Source organism: Ptychodera flava, assembly GCF_041260155.1.
Source record: "Ptychodera flava strain L36383 chromosome 3 unlocalized genomic scaffold, AS_Pfla_20210202 Scaffold_26__1_contigs__length_13983176_pilon, whole genome shotgun sequence".
Lineage (NCBI taxonomy): Eukaryota > Metazoa > Hemichordata > Enteropneusta > Ptychoderidae > Ptychodera > Ptychodera flava.
Window position 1 is genome coordinate 2,731,124 of NW_027248280.1, and position 18,964 is coordinate 2,750,087.

An 18,964-nucleotide genomic window follows, 5' to 3' on the forward strand; every position below is an offset into this window, starting at 1 on the left:
GGAATTTGAAACAACGAAATAATTTTAAACCAACACATATCAAGAAACATGTAACACAGGCTTATGTCATTTTTTTTGTTTCGCTCATCTTGGTTTTTGCTAATTCGATTAACGTCCAAGTATCATTAAAAAGAATAAAATGTGAAATAACGCTGTTACAGTATATGTTTACTTGACTTTTTGGTAGGTGTACCTGCGCTGCGACATATTTTATTCTTTTCCTCTTATAATCGAATTTTGACTGTTATGACTTAGCAAATTCTAAATGAGCGAAACCCAACAAACATGAGTGGATGTTGAGTCCAGAAAAGGGGAGAAAACGTCACAACGGAACCGATTAAAACCAAAGTTGCATTCCGGCAGTTGGGTTTGAACCTCATCGTGATATGTGCATAATTAATGAACCATCCCTGGCAGTCGATATGCTGGAACTGCCCATACCAGCGGCTCTCAACTGATCCTCCGTCTCTTTCTTTGGTTATCAATAATTAATTTGAGAGGGGTTTCAAGAGACATTTGACGATTCATGTATATTGATCTTTTTCGTAGGTTCTCACCAAAAAGAAAATCAATTTAGAAAATATATCAGAAAGTTTCGGATACTACCGATACATTTAACGTTTTCTTGCACACTATATTCACTTTCGCCGCAAATTCAATTCCAAAGACTTCAGAAATCAAAAATACCCCGATACTTGACTGTGATGTTCATATTAAGTACCTCCAAAAAGTTGTTTTATTAAAGAAGATTTTGATATTCCGCATTATGCTAAACGTTAACCAGCAGAACTTTAAATTCGTGGCTTTGTAATATAAATTTCAAACAGTAATTATGATTCAAAATTTAAATGTTTTAGGTAATTGCATATTAAAGCAGAGTTTATAACCATAGCTTGGTAACATTTTAATCTTTGTGTTAACTGTTCATAGGTATAAAGTAATAAATACATTTGTCATCATTGATAATATAGTACTCGTGACTGTCATCATCGCACATTTTGAGATGAGAGACGACAATGCAGATAAGGTAGTACGTGCCTTGAAAAGGAAATACTTAAACCTTTGCTCAAGTTTCCTTGTTGAAACTTTCAAACATTCTGTTATCGAATCAAAAATAAAAATGTGGAATCACCATGCATACTGTTGTATTAGATCTAAAAAACACATTACCTACCGTTTACCGATATTTGAAATTCAAAATTGTTGCCATGTCTAAACACCCAAGCAAAAACAATAATACCTAATAAAGACAATTGTGCTTAGTGGTTAGGGTGAATCGCTTGGACTTTGAAAGAACGAAATAAATAAAACCAACACATATCAAGAAACATGTAACACAGGCTTATGTCACATTTTTGTTTCGCTCATCTTGTTTTTGTTGCTGATTCGATTAACCTCAAAGTATGATTAAAAACAATAAAATAATGTAAAATAACGCTGTTACAGTAATAATTTTATTGACTTATTGGTGGGTGTACCTGCTTTGCGACTTATTTTAGTCTTTTCCTCTTATAATCGAATTTTGACTGTGATGACTTGGCAAAACTAAATGAGCGAAACCCAAAATACATGAGAGGGTGTTGAGACCAGAAAAGGAGAGAAAACGTCACAACGGAGCCGATTAAAAAAAAGTTGCCAGAATGCCGCGACAGTTTGATTTGAGCCCCATCGTGATATGTGCATAATTAATGAACCATCCCTGGCAGTCGATATGCTGGAACTGCCCATGCCAGCGGCTCTCAACTAATCCCCCGTCTCTTTCTTTGGTTATCAATATATATTTTGAGAGGGGTTTCAACAGACATTTGACGATTCATGTTTATGATCTTTCTCTTGGGTTCTCACAGAAAAGAAAATAATTTAGAAGTATATCAGAAAGTTGCGAATACTTTCGATATATTTAAGGTTTTCTTGCACACTATATTCACTTTCGCCGCAAATTCAATTCCAAAGATTTAAGAAATCAAAAATACCACGATACTTGACTGTGATGTGGATATTGAGTACCGCCATTTGTAAGGCTTAAAGATAGACACTTTCTTCTAAAGTTCTTTTATCAACGGATATTTGATATTCCACATTATGCTAAATTTTAACCAGCAGAACTTTACATTAGTGGCTTTTTAATATATATTTCAAACAGTAATTAGGTTTCAAAATTTAAATGTTTTAGGTAATTGCATATTAAAGCAGCGTTTGTAACCATAGCTTGGTAACATTTTAATCTTTGTGTTTACTGCTCATAAGTATAAAGTAATAAATACATTTGTCATCATTGACAATATAGTATTCGTGACTATGCTATGTTTCTATCAAAATTATAAATTTAGCCATATATCCAAAAAGACCAAATTTGTGGAATTAAAGAACGAAAATGTCTAAATGTAGAAAGCAAATGTGCAAACAGAAGTGTCGTATCGCCGTCTTAGGTTGATGCATTTTGAAGGCATTTTCTGAATCAAGTATTGTTCATAGACCCGATAGTATCCATGTACTTGAATGACTATTGAAAGCTCTTTCTTTTGATCATTCTTACATTTCGGTACATTCTGAAATGATAACACTTCGTTTGAATATCAAGATATGTATGAAATAGGGTAAACAGTTAAGTTGCATAGGAATTCCCTCGATGTGAAGATGTATAAACTACGAAAAGACAAGGTATGCAAAGTAGGCCAATTTTATCCAAGGTTCGATATGGTATTGTCCAAACTCTGGCATCCAAATAGCGTCACTGAACACAAGCCGCCGTAGATCAGACAAGGTGCGGATTATATCGCCGGAAACGCTTGTCAGAGCATCAGTATGGAAAAGGTTATTTTCCGTTGCCAAGGTAATGGCAATGAAAACATTGTATTTTCCATGAAGCATCTGTGTCACCCAAGGCCCCTGAACTGTATACATATCTCGATACTCCTATTTAAAAAAATATATATATTTCATGAAATTAGTTCAATTATCGTTATTCATACCAGTTATAGCTAGCTAAAAAAATATTTATTCAACAATAGTCTTTCGCACTAGTGCAATGCTACAGTATTTATAAAGACGTGTACATACAATCATGGTAAAATCTGAATCCACAATCTCACATTCAGTCCAAAATGGGCAATTTCCAGGGATACTTTGAAAAAAGTAGGAGAGCACGAAGAAGTTTCCGTTTTTGTTCAGGGATTGGAAATCTGAAGCATGCTGGTCTTTTATTTCAGCGGCTTATACATTTGTTTCCTGCTGACTTGGTTAATTTGTCTGTTTAGCGGGGAATAAAAGTGAAATTGTACCCTTTTCTGCATACAGATGGTCATATAGCCTAAAGGAAATACAAGGCAACTACCTGAAATATGTCGCCAAAATGTCTTTACCCTCAAGGGCAACAAGTGTTAGCACAATGCTGAAGTTTATATATGGCCATCTGATCAATCGTAGCTGATAGCTTCCCTTATAATATGTGTGTGTGTGTGTGAGAGAGAGAGAGAGAGAGAGAGAGAGAGAGAGAGAGAGAGAGAGAGAGAGTGTGTGTGTGTGTGTGTGTGTGTGTGTGTGTGTGTGTGTGTGTGTCAACCATTTTGGGAGAAATAAATGGTAAACCAGCGGCAGTAGAATTGGAAGTTACCGCAGCGACTTGCATGTCTGATTGAAATCCTCTTTTCTCTATATTAACCTTGTATGTATCTCTCTATGTTCTACACTATGCCGCTTTTGTCAGTATCAAACTATATCAATCGAAATCCCCATTTTCTACATGAAGCTTACATCTATCTATATTCTGCAATAAAGCCGCTTCTGTGAGTATCAATATATGTCATTAGGAAGCCCCTTTTTCTTCATAAAGATTCTATGTATCTATGTTCTCATCTAACGCTGCTTTTGTATGTATCAAGATATGTCAATTGAAAGCCCCATTCTCTATATAATAATTGTATGTTTCTATGTGAGGCAAGTTGCCTTATCGTCGTCTGCGTGGAGATAATCATAATAACGTGTTTCTAACAAAAAGTTGCAATAGCCGAATCTTCGTATTCGATCAAACTGTATTCACACTTATAGACACCTTTTTAACGCAGCCCTTCAAATATTGTTATATGTTTGAGGATAGCATTTTCGAGTTTTTAAAATAAATAATGGTAATTCATACCACTATTAAGGCGAGGAGTAATTTTACTCCCTGCTTGCTTATTGTTTGGATGAGCAGCAAAAAGCTCATTATTCATCAGATCACAAGCACATATTTCAATCTGCGTTGAATATCGGATGATTTAGAATCTACGGTATATTTTTGTGTCCAATCTGAAATGAATATCTAAAAGAAGAAACTCCGAAACATTCTAAACTTTTTGCAAGCTGGTGCATGAGTTTCATGCTGACACAATAGATTTGTTTAATCAGCGGTAAAGTCAGACCAAATTTGCACTCCCTTTCTATGTACAAATGGTCATATTTCTAGCCTTTCGTTTTTGACGTATCCTCCACTTATGCCGCCGCACTCATCCGTACAATCTAAGGGAAAAAATATCAACATGTGAACAAATGTCATTTTCAAGATAGGCGTTTTGCATTTTTGCTTTTTATTTTATACGTTTTTGTCGGTGCGAAATTCATTGTGGATTTGAATGTTCTTTTTATTTTATAATATGTTTTTTTCCGTGTACGGAAGTTTTCTAGAAAACTATGAAGTCAATTATTTATATTACGTATCCCATAAAAAATAGAATTCTATCATTTACTCCTTCGTCTTGAATATTATGATTAGTTTTTTTTATTTGTGTCCTATGGGCAGAACGCATCTGTTACGGTCAATGTTAAAGTGACGTTTGAAGAAAATGAGTTCAATATAATGTGATGAGAAGGACGTTGCTTGTGGGTTCGAATCCGATTGAAAACTATCCGTATTTCATTTCGATTATCTATTTGAACGTTGACGGTCACACTTACATTTGCAATGCATTATCCTATAGTTCTCTGGATATCATTTCATATTGCAATCACATCGGCGTTTATGTCAGATGAAGGTAAGATAGCTTACATCTTTTTCCTTATTGACAATTTGTGTTAATGCTGTACCTTGCTGTACATCAAATGAATTCAGACTGTCAGACCTAATCAACGTTTTCCTCTGTTTTATCTTAACCTGCCCAAAGAACATAACTTTGCATGAAGATACTTTTCTAGTTTGATTGTCGCATGCCCTTGAAATTTATTGAATGAGTCTAGAAATCTATATCATGGGCACGCCCAATCATTCAATGATACGTACATCCGAGCAAAGGGAGCCTAGTTCATATGATATTTTCATGGCGAAGCCCAACGTCGTGTGTGTGTAATAAAACATCACTGCATGTACACTGCATGTTACTAGCCTTTTTCAAAACACATCAACTCGGTAAAATAACATAGCGAGAGAAAACGTAACGTCACTGTGAGAAAATTACTTGTGAGCTCAACGGAAGTGCACGCAAATAAGACAGTCTTTGCCGTCGCTGGAAACACTGTTTCGCTTTATTCTAGGTTATGATGTCAAGATATTTAGCAAACATTATTGGCAAGTGCTGCAAACAATCATGCAAGACTTTCTGTATTATATATATATATATATATATATATATATATATATATATATATATATATATATATATATGCAGCTGACACTCCTTATATATATTATATTAATAAACAAATTACTTCAAGTACAAAGTAATGAAATCTATTACTTAAGTTTCATGCATCTTGCAATCCTCAGATAGAGTCTATCTGAAGATTGCAAGATGCATGAAACTTAAGTAATAATTTCATTACTTTGTACTTGAAGTAATTTGTTTATTTATAACGCTCTGCTTTTTGCATTGAGCACTGTAATTTCCCTCGAGGACATCTGTATATATATATTATATATATATATATATATATATATATATATATATAATATATATATATATATATATATATATATATATATTTAATATATAGATATGCAGCTGACACTCCCTATATCACAAACAGTAAACTTTCAGCATTCAGTTCTATATCTGGCTTGATAACAATAATTGTTCAAGTATACAAGTGGATATACGTATCAAATGTGCCATTTCCAACACCTTCAATACCTTCGTTTAGTACAGCTTAACAACACGTTAAGGTGTCTTGTCCTTCGCCTTGTCATATACTATTCCAATCACGATAGTTCGTTTCGTATTAAATTACCAAATAAGAGGCATGCCAAAACTCCTCTAATCCCCAACAAAGAAGAATCACAATATGACTTAAATATTTCCTGTTGTCTGACTGAAGCCAGCTTCGAGCCTATATCTCTACATCGATAACAGGAAGCACTGGAAATAGCCTACGCGACAGCTATAATGTTGGAGGGGCAGCAATAGGAAATAGTCAAGTTTTATGCGATTTGAGTTCTGGGTATACTTTAAAGGTAAATCCGACACTGTTACGTGAAACGAATTCTTAACTTCAATTCAACAATGACGCATTCCTTCGCAGATAATATCAACGTGAACGAAGTACAGATATTCAAATTGTTTGGCATGATTGAATTTCTCCCTTTAAAAATACAGCAAAATGAAACACCGCAAGTAAAGACAATTAATGTTAGTTAAAATTGTTATTGGAGTATATACGACAACCTTAAACATTAGAATTAGGGCTTCGGATAGTCTAAGTCTGTCCCTGTTGTCCTTCAAGGTGGCTATAGATACATACATGTGAATTTAAAGTTAACTTTCTTTATATGTTACACGTGATTTATCAACTCTCCAACCCTAGGCTGTATCCGTAACAGCAAAACAAAAAGTTAGACCCGGTGTTAGCCAAATTATATAGCAGCTTCTGAGGGAGTTTGATATATTCTAAACTAAAACTTGTTAGTTTTGTAGTGAGACTCAGTGGGCAAGTAAGCTTTCAGACACCTCTACTCGATTAGTAATAGTAATAATAACTAATATTAGTAATAGTAATAGTATTAGTATAGTAATATTAATAGTAATAGCATTAGTAATAGTAATAATAATAGAAATAGTATTAGTATAGTAATATTAATAGTAATAGTATTAGTAATAGTAATAGTAATAGTAATAGTGTTAGTAATAGTTATAGTAATAGAAAGAGTATTATTAAGAGTAATAATATTAGTAATAGTAAAAGTAATAGTAATTGTAATATTATTAGTAATAGTAATAGTAATAGATTTTAATACTGATAGATAGTAACAGTAATAGTAATAGTTATAGTATAAGTAATAGTAATAGTAATAGTAATAGTAATAGTAATATTAATAGTAATAGTAATAATAATAATATAGTATTAGTAATAGTAATAGTAATAGTATTAGTAATAGTATTAGTAATAGTAATAGTAAAAGCAATAGTAATAGTAATAGTGTTAGTAATAGTTATAGTAATATTAGTAATAGTAATAGTATTCGTAATAGTATTAGTAATAGTTATGGTATTAGTAAGAGTAATAGTAATAGTATTAGTAATAGTAATAGTAATTGTAATAGATTATAATGGTAATAGATGGTAATAGTAATAGTAATATTAATAGTCATAGATAGTAATAGAAATAGTAATAGTAATAATATTAGTAATAGTATTAGTAATAATATTAGTAATAGTTTTAGTAATAGTAATAGTAACAGTAATAGTATTCGTAATTGTATTAGTAATAGTATCAGTATAAGTAAGAGTAATGGTTTTTAAAATAGTAAAGGTAATAGTAATTGTAATAGATTATAATGGTAATAGATAGTAATAGTAATAGTAATATATTATAATGGTAATAGATAGTAATAGTAATAGTTATATTAACACAATTGGAACTATTTTGTGATTATAGATGAACAGTAAAAGTCAAAGAATATGCTCTCTAAGAGAGGTTTACTCAAAGCATTTAGTAATTATCAATTTACTAGTGAAAATATCAAAACTGTAATTATCGAACTAAATGTTAAAGTAGTATAAAAAAAATTGTAGTATTTAAAGCAATCTGCTATTCAAAAATTGTAAATTTATCCTTTTTGACAATTTTTTAAGGATATTTCATCTCATTGATACACATTCTTGAAAATGTCAAGATTAAAGGTCAAAACTTGATGATTGCTGTATTGTTTAGAGGACCTGGATGCATTTGAAGGTTTCGGGATCATATCTGATTGGTTCTTTACTATTTCATACAATGTTTAGGGGTCATATCTAAGTGGTCCTTTAAAAAGATTAAGGGACACATCAGGGTGGTCCCGAAAGTTTCAAGGACTCATGTGGGTGGTCCCTCAAAGTTTCAAAGTCACATTAGAATAGTTCTTGAAAGTTTCAAGGACTCATGTGGGTGGTCCCTGAAAGTTTCAAGGACTTATCTGGGTGGTCCCTGAATGTTGCAAGGACTCATCCGGTTGGTCCCTGAATGTTTCAAGGACTCATCCGGTGGTCCTTGAAAGTTTCAAGTCACTTTAGAGTGGTCTCTAAAAGATCCATTGACATATCAGGTCCACAAAGGACCTTGGTAACATACATCAAATTCATTGGCGATATCCGGTATTCCGTTGCTTTCCATGTAGTCCTGTCATTAAATAATTGAGGTAATGGACGTCCTACATTCAGAATCAGTAACCTTTCCTGACGAAGGAATTAGTGCAGTGGACAAAATTCATTCGAACGTCGCGTCGTTTACACAATCGACTTGAAACAATGCAGAGTCTAACAACAATGTAACCCGTGACCTTTATTATGTTAATTAGCAAGGACCATATTATTTGGTGTACGATTCGGTGTCTCGCTTAACGAGAAAAGCATCATTGACTACATCTCCAAATTAATCATGAAGACTGTAACATACAACCACAGTATTTAAACGGTAGGAAAACTTTACAGCATAAAAGAGCAACATGTACCTTACCTGGGACCTTACACAATCGTGCGATGCGCGTAGGTGTCCCTGTGGATTAAAATGGAATATGCCATATGCAATGTCAAATTGTTTACCAGCGTCGCGTCGGCTCGGACAGCATACTTCAACAAACAAGTACATTGCCATTAATCGTCAAGACGCTCGTTTAAATCGACTGAAGGTTCAGCCTCTGCCCAGTTCATCACATTTATTCCAGGGAGAACATGCCTTGTAGATCTCGTCGCGTGATTAGTATGCAATGACGCGTTTCAGCGCCGGCCGACCAGTCACACATCAGAGCCATGAGGACGCCGGGTTAAGCCATTACATAATCTTAACTTCGAGGTGCAGAATATTGACGCTTATGTGCAGGAAGTTGGACCAAATCTTTACAGTGATTCCTCTGCCTGTCAGCTCTACCAAGTAATGCTTGTGAATGCACAAGCTGATGAGCGAAGGTCACACCAGGATAGTCCTTGAAAGATTCAGGGTCTCATCTGGGTGGTCACTGAAAGTTTCAAGGACTCATCTGGGTGGTCCCTGAAAGTTTCAAGGTCACACCAGGATAGTCCTTGAAAGATTCAGGGTCACATCTGGGTGGTCCCTGAAAGTTTCAAGGACTCATCCGGGTGGTCCCTGAAAGTTTCAAGGTCACACCAGGATAGTCCTTGAAATATTCAGGGTCACATCTGGGTGGTCCCTGAAAGTTTCAAGGACTCATCTGGGTGGTCCCTGAAAGTTTCAAGGACTCATCTTGGTGGTCCCTGAAAGTTTCAAGGTCACACCAGGATAGTTCTTGAAAGATTTAGGGTCACATCTGGGTGGTCCCTAAAAGTTTCAAGACTCACCTGGGTGGTCCCTGAAAGTTTCAAGGTCAAGTCAGTGTGGTCACTAAAAGATTTAGGGTCTCCTCGGAGTTGTCCCTAAAAGCTGCAAAGACATCTCTGCACAATCCCTAAAAATTCCAGACAAAAACTGTTGGTTTCCGCCGTTAATATTTTAAGGTTTCTACAAACAGATGATATTGATTACATTTCTTTGCATCTACCAAAACTAGTTCATTTTTAATAGAAGGGCTGAAATTATTCAGTAATTTTGTAAAATTTTCCAACATTAATTAGCACACTCACAAGAAAAGGGTAGTTTAATCAAATTTACCAAGTCTCATTCCTTGTATATGAAATAAATAAATGTACAAGACATTTTCTTAACATCTACCGAATCATTTGAAAGAGAGATCACCAAAAAAACATACACTACAGCAGAACTAATTTGGGTAGAGGTAGAAGGCCATTTTCCAATCGAAAATTTAAAATTTATTCTGCATAGTTTGGTGAGAACAGTAAATGCCTACAAATCAACCTTGGAAAGGGAATTTGTATTTTGACTTAAACTAAACAAAATTGACAAATCAGTTACGTTTAATGGGTTCTCCTTTCCTAAGCGAGCGAAAAGCTAGACAAAAATGTAAAATTTGTTCGAGATGTATTTGATGATTGTGCAATCATCAATAATTCATGAAATTTGCCCCCGCCTTCACACAAAAACACTGTTAGATTGATGATTTTTAAATAGATTATAACAAAATGCTCAAGATCTTATAATCACAAAATAGTTCCAATTGTGTTAGTTATAGTATGAGAAATAGTAATAGTAATAATATTAGTAATAGTATTAGTAATAGTAATTGTAATAGTAATAGTAATAGTATTCGTAATTGTATTAGTAATAGTATTAGTATTAGTAAGAGTAATAGTATTAGTAATAGTAAAAGTAATACTAATTTTAATTTTAGTAGTAATAGTAATAGTAATAGATTATAATAGTAACAGATAGTAATAGTAATAGATTATAATAGTAATAGATAGTAATAGTAATAGTATTAGTAATAGTAATAGTATTAGTATTAGTAATAGTAATAGAAATATTATTAGTAATAGTAACAGTAGTATTAGTAATATTAATAGTAATATTAATATTAATAGGATTAGTAATAGTAATAGTAATAGTATTAGTAATAGTATTAGTAATAGTAATAGTAATGGTGTTCATTATAGTATGTGTTATAGTAATAGTAATAGTAATAGTTATAGTAATAATTTTATACTGTTTGAATTTAGATTCAGCTGAGCGTTTGAATTTTTTTAGTGAAAATCATTTAGCCACTATCGCGTTCTAGGCCCAACGAATATCAGAAAAATACAGGTATTGGACAGTCTATAGTAAATATAATAATTCATTTTATATGTATTTACTATGTTATTTATTTATTTAACAAAGTGTTTCATTATCTCACAGAGCCTCGATGTTTCATCGCTCCCTCAGGGAGACGAATATGTTATCGATCTACAGAAAACGAAGAGGATTGTCATAGAGCAGAGTGTTGCTGGGACAAACACGATGGTAGGTGCTATGAGAAGAAAGAGCAGGGTAAGTACCAAACATTTTGTAAAGAAAAGTATTTGCACCTGAGAATGCACATTGTCATTGATCCGATTTTGTAGTAGTTTATGAATTGGTTGACCAAACAAATGTTACAAGCCGGTAAGCACAAGGGACAGTCATGGCTGAAAAATCTCAACAACTTTTATGTAAGCTCTTCAAAACAGAGAACGTCTTTTTTCCTTTGTAATATTGACCACAATATTCAGAATGAAAACTTGAGAATAGAGGCCCCAACCCCCTAAAAATGATGTTTCCCCTATGTTTAGTGCGTTGTTTTTACGTTTTGAAGGACCAGCCCTATGAAATCACCTTCGCACGCATAGGGAGTGCCCCAGGGGAGTCCCATACACATCTTTGCATTGGCAGTTGGGCGAATGAAGATCTATTCCTGGGATTGGTTCGTCTGACCACTACCCTATTATTTGTGTCCGCAAAGAGAACTTTAGTCTTAAACAAATTTCCTTCACTTGTCGATTAAATTTCGCTCATTGACGCATTTAACAAAGGCCTAAAACAGGACTCATCTCTTCATGACTTATCACATAGGCGATGGTTTTTAGTTAATATAACGAGTAATATAAACCTTGCCACAAGACTTTCGGTTACTATCTTCAAAAAGATTTCTGATACACACACTCCTCATAACAGCGTGTGAAACATAGAAAACAGCCAGCATGGACGAATCAGTATATCTTAAATGCTATGCATGAGAGGGATTCTTAGCTAAATCAAGGTAAAGGCGACATTGCTAAACTCGCTCTTTATAAACTTGCAAAAAATAAAGTAGTTCAATTGATCGACAATTGCAGGGACACCTAGGCTTTCACAAACCTTCTGGGGTCTATCATGGGCTTCCCGTGTCCTATAAGTGCAGCTGTCCTGGCGAACGATCAGGTCGACGTTAAGTTATCTATCGTCACGACCTCATATTATCCAATGGCTCATCCTGGATAGCTTCTTTGATGGCCAGCCACACATTGTCCTCATAGATGAGGACTTATTTGATTTGAGGAAAGAGAAGTTCTTTGGACCAGGCGTGGCCGTTGTGGTTGGTGACCTCTATGGGACATTGGCTAGCACGTCGATCCCTACTATACTTCGTACTGTACATTGTAAATGTACACACCAGATCTTTTCCAGTCTGGCCACATCACCAGCAGTGGCACCAGTCGCATGAACTCTCTATTCCGACTCCCATATTTTCTGCCACTGTTTGAGTGTGAGCCTCTGCTGGCCCCTCACGATGCCTTCAAAGTGGTCCAGGATTCGCTTGGCAACACAGATAAAGTAACCCTATCTTAGTAGGGCCAGATTGGCAGGGTCTTAGTCTCTGAGGGGAGAGCCCATATACGACAGGGGTGACCAGGTAGGCATCATGATATTACACTTTAGTAATCCCAGTCAGTACTCCAGGCTTTGTGCCCTGATTGATAACATCGTTGGCCTGCCCCTTATTCTCAGCACGGACCGGGTCAAATTTATCTTCTTCAAACCAGTTGCTCTCATGTAGCAACTTGATTCAACCTTTGATCTGCTATACCAGCGTTCTGCTCCACAATGGCATCGACATACGTTAAATCTCAAATCTTAATGCCATACTGGTCCCCGTTGTCAACCCACCAGGTAGAGAAGACTGTGGTGCACCATATACCTCAAACTCGGCTTTGGTGTCGCTAAAGACCACAGCCCAGTTGAGCAGGGAGCCTCACTTGGTTAGGGATCTGGAAATCCAGGTCGAATGGCCTGTCCTCAATCCTCATGTCAGGTGGTAGCCCCATTTGATGGGGGATCAGAGTATAGAGGTTGAATGGCTGTCCTCAACCCTCTTGCAGTGTGGGAGCCTCATTCTCGCGAGCTAGAGCAATAATTTCCGCTCCGCTGACCAAAACAAAAATCAAGCTCTGGCAGATTACGCCAGGAAACTGCGGAAGTATGAATGGGGGTTAATTAATTATTCATGAGAACATATCATCAGAATTAGCCAATCATGAATCCGTCTTACAAGGTCATGTCGGGTTGTCTGTGTGTACACGATCGAGCTTTCAGCGTCAAGTGAGATCCTCTGGTTCCGTTGCATCTCTTCCCATATATGTTACATTAAATACGACAGATTTCAAAATTTTGACAGCTTTCCTGTCATGATCGAGAGCAACGGCGACACCACGTGAATACTATGGCTTCGGTATGACACAAGAGACTACGGCCAGCAACGAACCGGCCCGGTCCCACTGCAAAATCGTCCCCGTACACTAAGTGTGACTATTTTCGGACGATCTCAGTTTTCGGACATTTAATGACATGATGTTCATTGTACTCACTTCGCTCCGTATTGATAGCGTTTTACAAGTCATGATACTGCATATTAAGTCAGGTGACGCTGCTGTCCCATTTTGAATAGTTAGTTTTTTCGGTAGAAGCTATTTCGGGCGCTGCAAACTTCGCGAAGTTAACACACCGTACGATACAACAAGGTGTCGAAAGCAACACACAGAGACAGCTCATGTCCGATATGTAAGCACCATACACGTCGAAATATAGTTGCTTCGTCCATGGATTGAACGTAACTAATTTATGACAAATTTTTTACAAACAGTTTTCTAAACACATCGAAATTGGAAATCGGGGATTTGAATTTTCAAAATATCAATATTTAGCCCCTATAATCACATTCCAAATACGACGTCCGATTACTGCGATAGCAGTCCGATTACTACGCACTCACTATGGAGTCAACTATTTGGCAACTTTGACCCCCTAAATACAACTTCCGTCCTGTTAACAGTTTTAGGATAAACACAATAAAGTTTCGAAGGGTATGATAATAAGATTTCGTACTGCTCGTCATTCGTGAAACGGCTTTGGGCGAAATTCACTATACCCTGTCCGAAAACTGTCACCAGATCACACTGAGCGAGTGTACGAGTAAACGTGTTCGCACCCGGCTGAACTGCAAACCCATGGAACAGACTAAACCTCTTTTGGTTTGATTCCGTTGTTAGTGTAACTTTTGTGATGAATTAATGAAGCATAATCGGACTTGAGCAACTACGCACTTTTCCGAGGTCTGTGATTTCGGCAGTGTTGAGACGATCTGAAGCCTAGCGTACATTTATATCGCGGAGCAGATGCACTACCACTAGCTCGAAAGAAAGGGCCCCAATATACCATTCATACGTTTCTAGCTCCCTGTATACCCACAGCACGATAAGAAAGCTTTCAGTGTGAACCTAAATGAAGAGATCGATACATAAACATTTATAGATAACTTGTTTTGTAAATAAATTTATGAGTAATAGTTTTGACCAACGGGTTTTACACAGCGGTGTTGTTCTACGGCTGGGTCGGACATTGTGCACAGCGAGACAACGAGGCATTGGGCTGGCTGCTCATGCTCCAGTTATGCGATACCCTTCCATATAACGCTCGTGAAACATAATGGGCCGGGACGGCCTGCCATGCCTGGTAGCATACAGACTTGCCCCCACTAGTCCTCGTTCAAAGAAACCCATCTTTCCTTGTAAAAAATTAAACATTTACACATTGCGCGCTCTTCGTCGACTGTGAACGCTGTGTGGTGGTGAGCACCAAGATCAGCCCATGTCGTTGTGTATTGCTAATTACAATAATTTATGCACATTTATTAGACCTACTTTCTCATTGGCTCCGTTCAGCCAGCGCTGGAAACCAGCCATAGATCCTCAAATCTCTGTGTAATCAACCACGGTCTCTTAACGGGTAGCGCTGTTGCCGTAAAGAGGCGCGTGGTTTACGACGATGGGGAGCCTCACTGATTGGGGATCTGCTGTGGCAGAAGCAGCTCAGGGAGGCGTCTTTTGAGATAGGTTCGTCGAGTAAGTGCCACGCATATACCAGCCAATAATCTCCTCGAGATCTCTGGCAAAGTCATTCGCAACCAACATGTTGTTGGATGGGTAATTACCAATAGTGATTATATCCTTTCCTGTAGAATATCTCTCAATGATTTTTTTAAATATAAAAAATTCGAGTGGTCCACTTCCCCTCCATGCGTAGTCCAAGACCCCACCCCCGCACACATAAAGACAGTGTTGGCCAGCAACGGTGTTGGGCCCTCCCTTGGGCACTCCTTATTCATGCTGGGGCGAGCCTTCAAAATGCGAAAACAACTTGCTCAGGTAGTAAATGCCATTTTTGAGGGGGTTGGGATCCCCTGTTTTCCAAATCACGTGGTCCACTCGCCCTCCCTGCTGCATTCCAATACTATTGCCATCTTATTGACTTCCATTTACAAACTTTAAGAAATAACAATAGACCCTTACCTAAATATCACCGGAAGCTTACGCATGCATAAATAAATGCACATCGCCAGTTTGACCTAGTTCCGCAGCTGTCAAAGTCAATACTCTGGAACTTTCGTCAACCCTCAGTTGGCATGTGCAAAGTTTACTTCTGTATTTCTTGACGAAGTTTGCTGTTTCATGGAAAGATAGCCCCTTTCCGGCGAGCGTGTAAGTCATCACACTAATTTCGTAAAGTTTCTGTCTTATAGCTCGCACAAGTGTTTCTACTGTCTGACAAAAAAGCAGCGAACTTGATAACTGCATGGCACGACCAAATGCTTTTAAGTCTGATAAAAAGCTCTGATGTTACGTTTATACATTTTAAATGTCAGCTTGATTGAACTTATAAAATAAGTTAGGCTATCCTACTGCAGCAAAACAACGGTTTGTCTGGACGGAGCCTGGCCCCTGGCTGCTGAAACACTGACTCATTGACACTTCCACATGACACTTAACATCTGTTTTCTTTTCTTGTCATCAGTCATCTAACCATCTTTGTTTTAATTCCTTGGTCTAACACGGGGATATTAATTAAATTGTTAACCAGGGTCTAAAATGGGGTTGACTTTTGAGTACCAAGTCATAAAGCACAAGAACGAATTTCGACAGTTTGTTCCCGTCTCACTTGCACCATGACTAGCGAAATAAATATCGACCTGGTTTTAAAACGCTGTCACTGATTGGTCAAACTTCACGTATGGATGATTTTTGCCAATAGAAATATGACATAAAAGTGGTCCAATAATCATTTCCATTCAAGGTAATGCATTTCCAGGTCCATGGAACATTTGTGATTTACAAATTTAAGTAGGACCATCCTGAACCACTGATAGTTAGTGGTGGTACCCGATGTCTGGAATGGGTGTGCGTACCCTTCTAGCATGCTACACCCGTCAGGATTGGTCCAAAATTGTCTAAATAAAAGCCGGGAATGCTGTCGTTAATCATTTGAGTGACCGAGGTGTTATATTTGGCCACAATGTCGTCATATCGACCGTAGAACGTTTTGAAAGTCAAAACAAAGTGGCTCAACTGTATTTATCATTGCATCTCATCCATGGGAACATGAGCTTGTGTTACGGACGAACGACAAGGCGTCTTTAAACGCCAGTTAGACTGCAACTGGTAATAAGTGATAATTTTCAGAAGCTGGACCAAACTTTGATTGAAGTGAAGATATGTTTTATTTTGTGTTTTAAGAAATATTGTTGGCAAATCACGGCTTGGTCAGAAACAACATTTATGCAGCTAGCTGTGAATACGCAGCAATGCTGTGGTGTATCTATCTCTAACAACATTAAGACCTTCAGACTTCAATTTTTTTCAGTTGCTTGACCGTCTTCTTCCAAAGGAAGTCCAATTGGGCTTCGTTCACATCGATCGCCATAACTTACGTCTAGCGAGGACGTTGGCAAGGTGACTTCAGCAGCTGAACTAGGTCAACTCACCATGCAAATGATATACTTATCTGCCTTCCGACATATTATGGAAAACGCCAATTGCCTTGGAGAACAGTTTACCGTTGATTATATTTCACAGTGACATTCCTGATATATGTTAAAGTTCAACATATTTAGGACAACGTTTGTTGATTTGTTTAGTTCTTTATGGTTAAATATTCAAACAACGTTTTAAGTCTTTATAAATGTTACATAAAACGGGAACTGCAAAGTAGAAACAAAATAATGGTATATAATCGTGCACTTTACCAATCCTTGTTATCAGCGATGTTTACAAAATTAACACGGTAAGGCTTGGTGTGGTCATGTTTACATCTTGAATCAGCTACATGCTCTCAGTTACACATCACACCAGGGCCACTTCACACAAGTCGGACAGAGAAACATAAACAAATCACCACACTTTGCAATTTCATGTATGCTTCTTCTATATTCCTGGTGAGAAAGGAAGCGTGAAAGTCCAGGTAGCTTTGTGAATTGACAGGCTAGACCAGTATAATATAAAACCTACATGTTCAAAATATTCGTGAATTTCCTGATTGGACTCGACGGTATGCTTTGTTTCGCAAGAACCTTTTCAACTTAGCAATTGTAATTACATAAAAGTAAAAAATGAAATACGGTTTGTTACAAGGTATTCTTATCACTGAAACATTAGCAAACATAATGGAACGACGATGCTGGAAATCGTGAAAAATGTATGTATATAGATATAACAATAAACAATTAATTAACCGATTTCAAATTTTATTTGTTCACGTATAATAGAACAAATTTATATGAACAGAATGTTATAATATTCTAAACTTTTGTTTACTTACGACTCAAGAAGCCCTATAAGTTTTGAAAACTATGACAAGTAGTAATTAGTTCCTCTATACGTGAGAATACTTGTACTAACGTGTGATAAATTGTTCTAATGAAACAACGACTTAAATCTTTTCAAAGCTTGTAAATGACTAATGCTGCAGTAAATGTAAATAACCAGTTGCTACAAGGTATACCCATATATCATTTTGAATTTGAATATGAAATGAGGAATTAATGTCTTGTTTCTTTTTTCAGTGCTCAGTTCTTTCAGCCTTCTTTGTATGACCGACAAGAAATACTGTATCAATAAATGTATACCAGCTTTTCACTCGTAAATGTTTAAATTTCCTTTATACAGTTTAGATAAATTGTTTCTGCATAAGTATTTATTCGTTGTTGTTTCTATTTCTATTTGTAGCTTTAAGGTAATTCTAAAGATGTAACAGCACTTTTTCTTTCGTTCTGGTTTTGAGGTACACTGTGAAAATAATGTTCCCTATTGCAACGTATTTCATCATTCTTTTCATTTGTAGGAACTAGGATCGCAATGATGAGACCGTTGTTAGTAACAGAAAACATATCATTGTATCAAATCAGGAATTCCCAAAATTGTTTAACAAGTAGATTTACTGAGACTGGACAAGCGATAATTTCAAAAGTTTCCAGAATTGTCATGCTCAGTTGTTAATCAGCATAAAGAAGAAATATACATGACATTGCAGAGTGGAGATTTGTTTATGTTTCACTATCTGACTTGTGTGGAGTGGCCCTGGTGTGTTGTGTAACTGAGAGTATGTAGCTGATTAAAGGTGTTCACAAGACCACACCAAGCTCGCTGTGTTAATTTTGTAAACATCGCTGATATACGACCCGATTCAAACAACACCTTGACCAATTAAGTTTTGCAGCTTGATCGAATTTGAGTGTACTAAGAGACACTAGAACATTCTCAATGATGTTTATAACACTTTCCTACGCATGTATTTTTACAGGCATACACTATTTGTTTATTTTCACTACTGAATAACAGAGCTATAAACG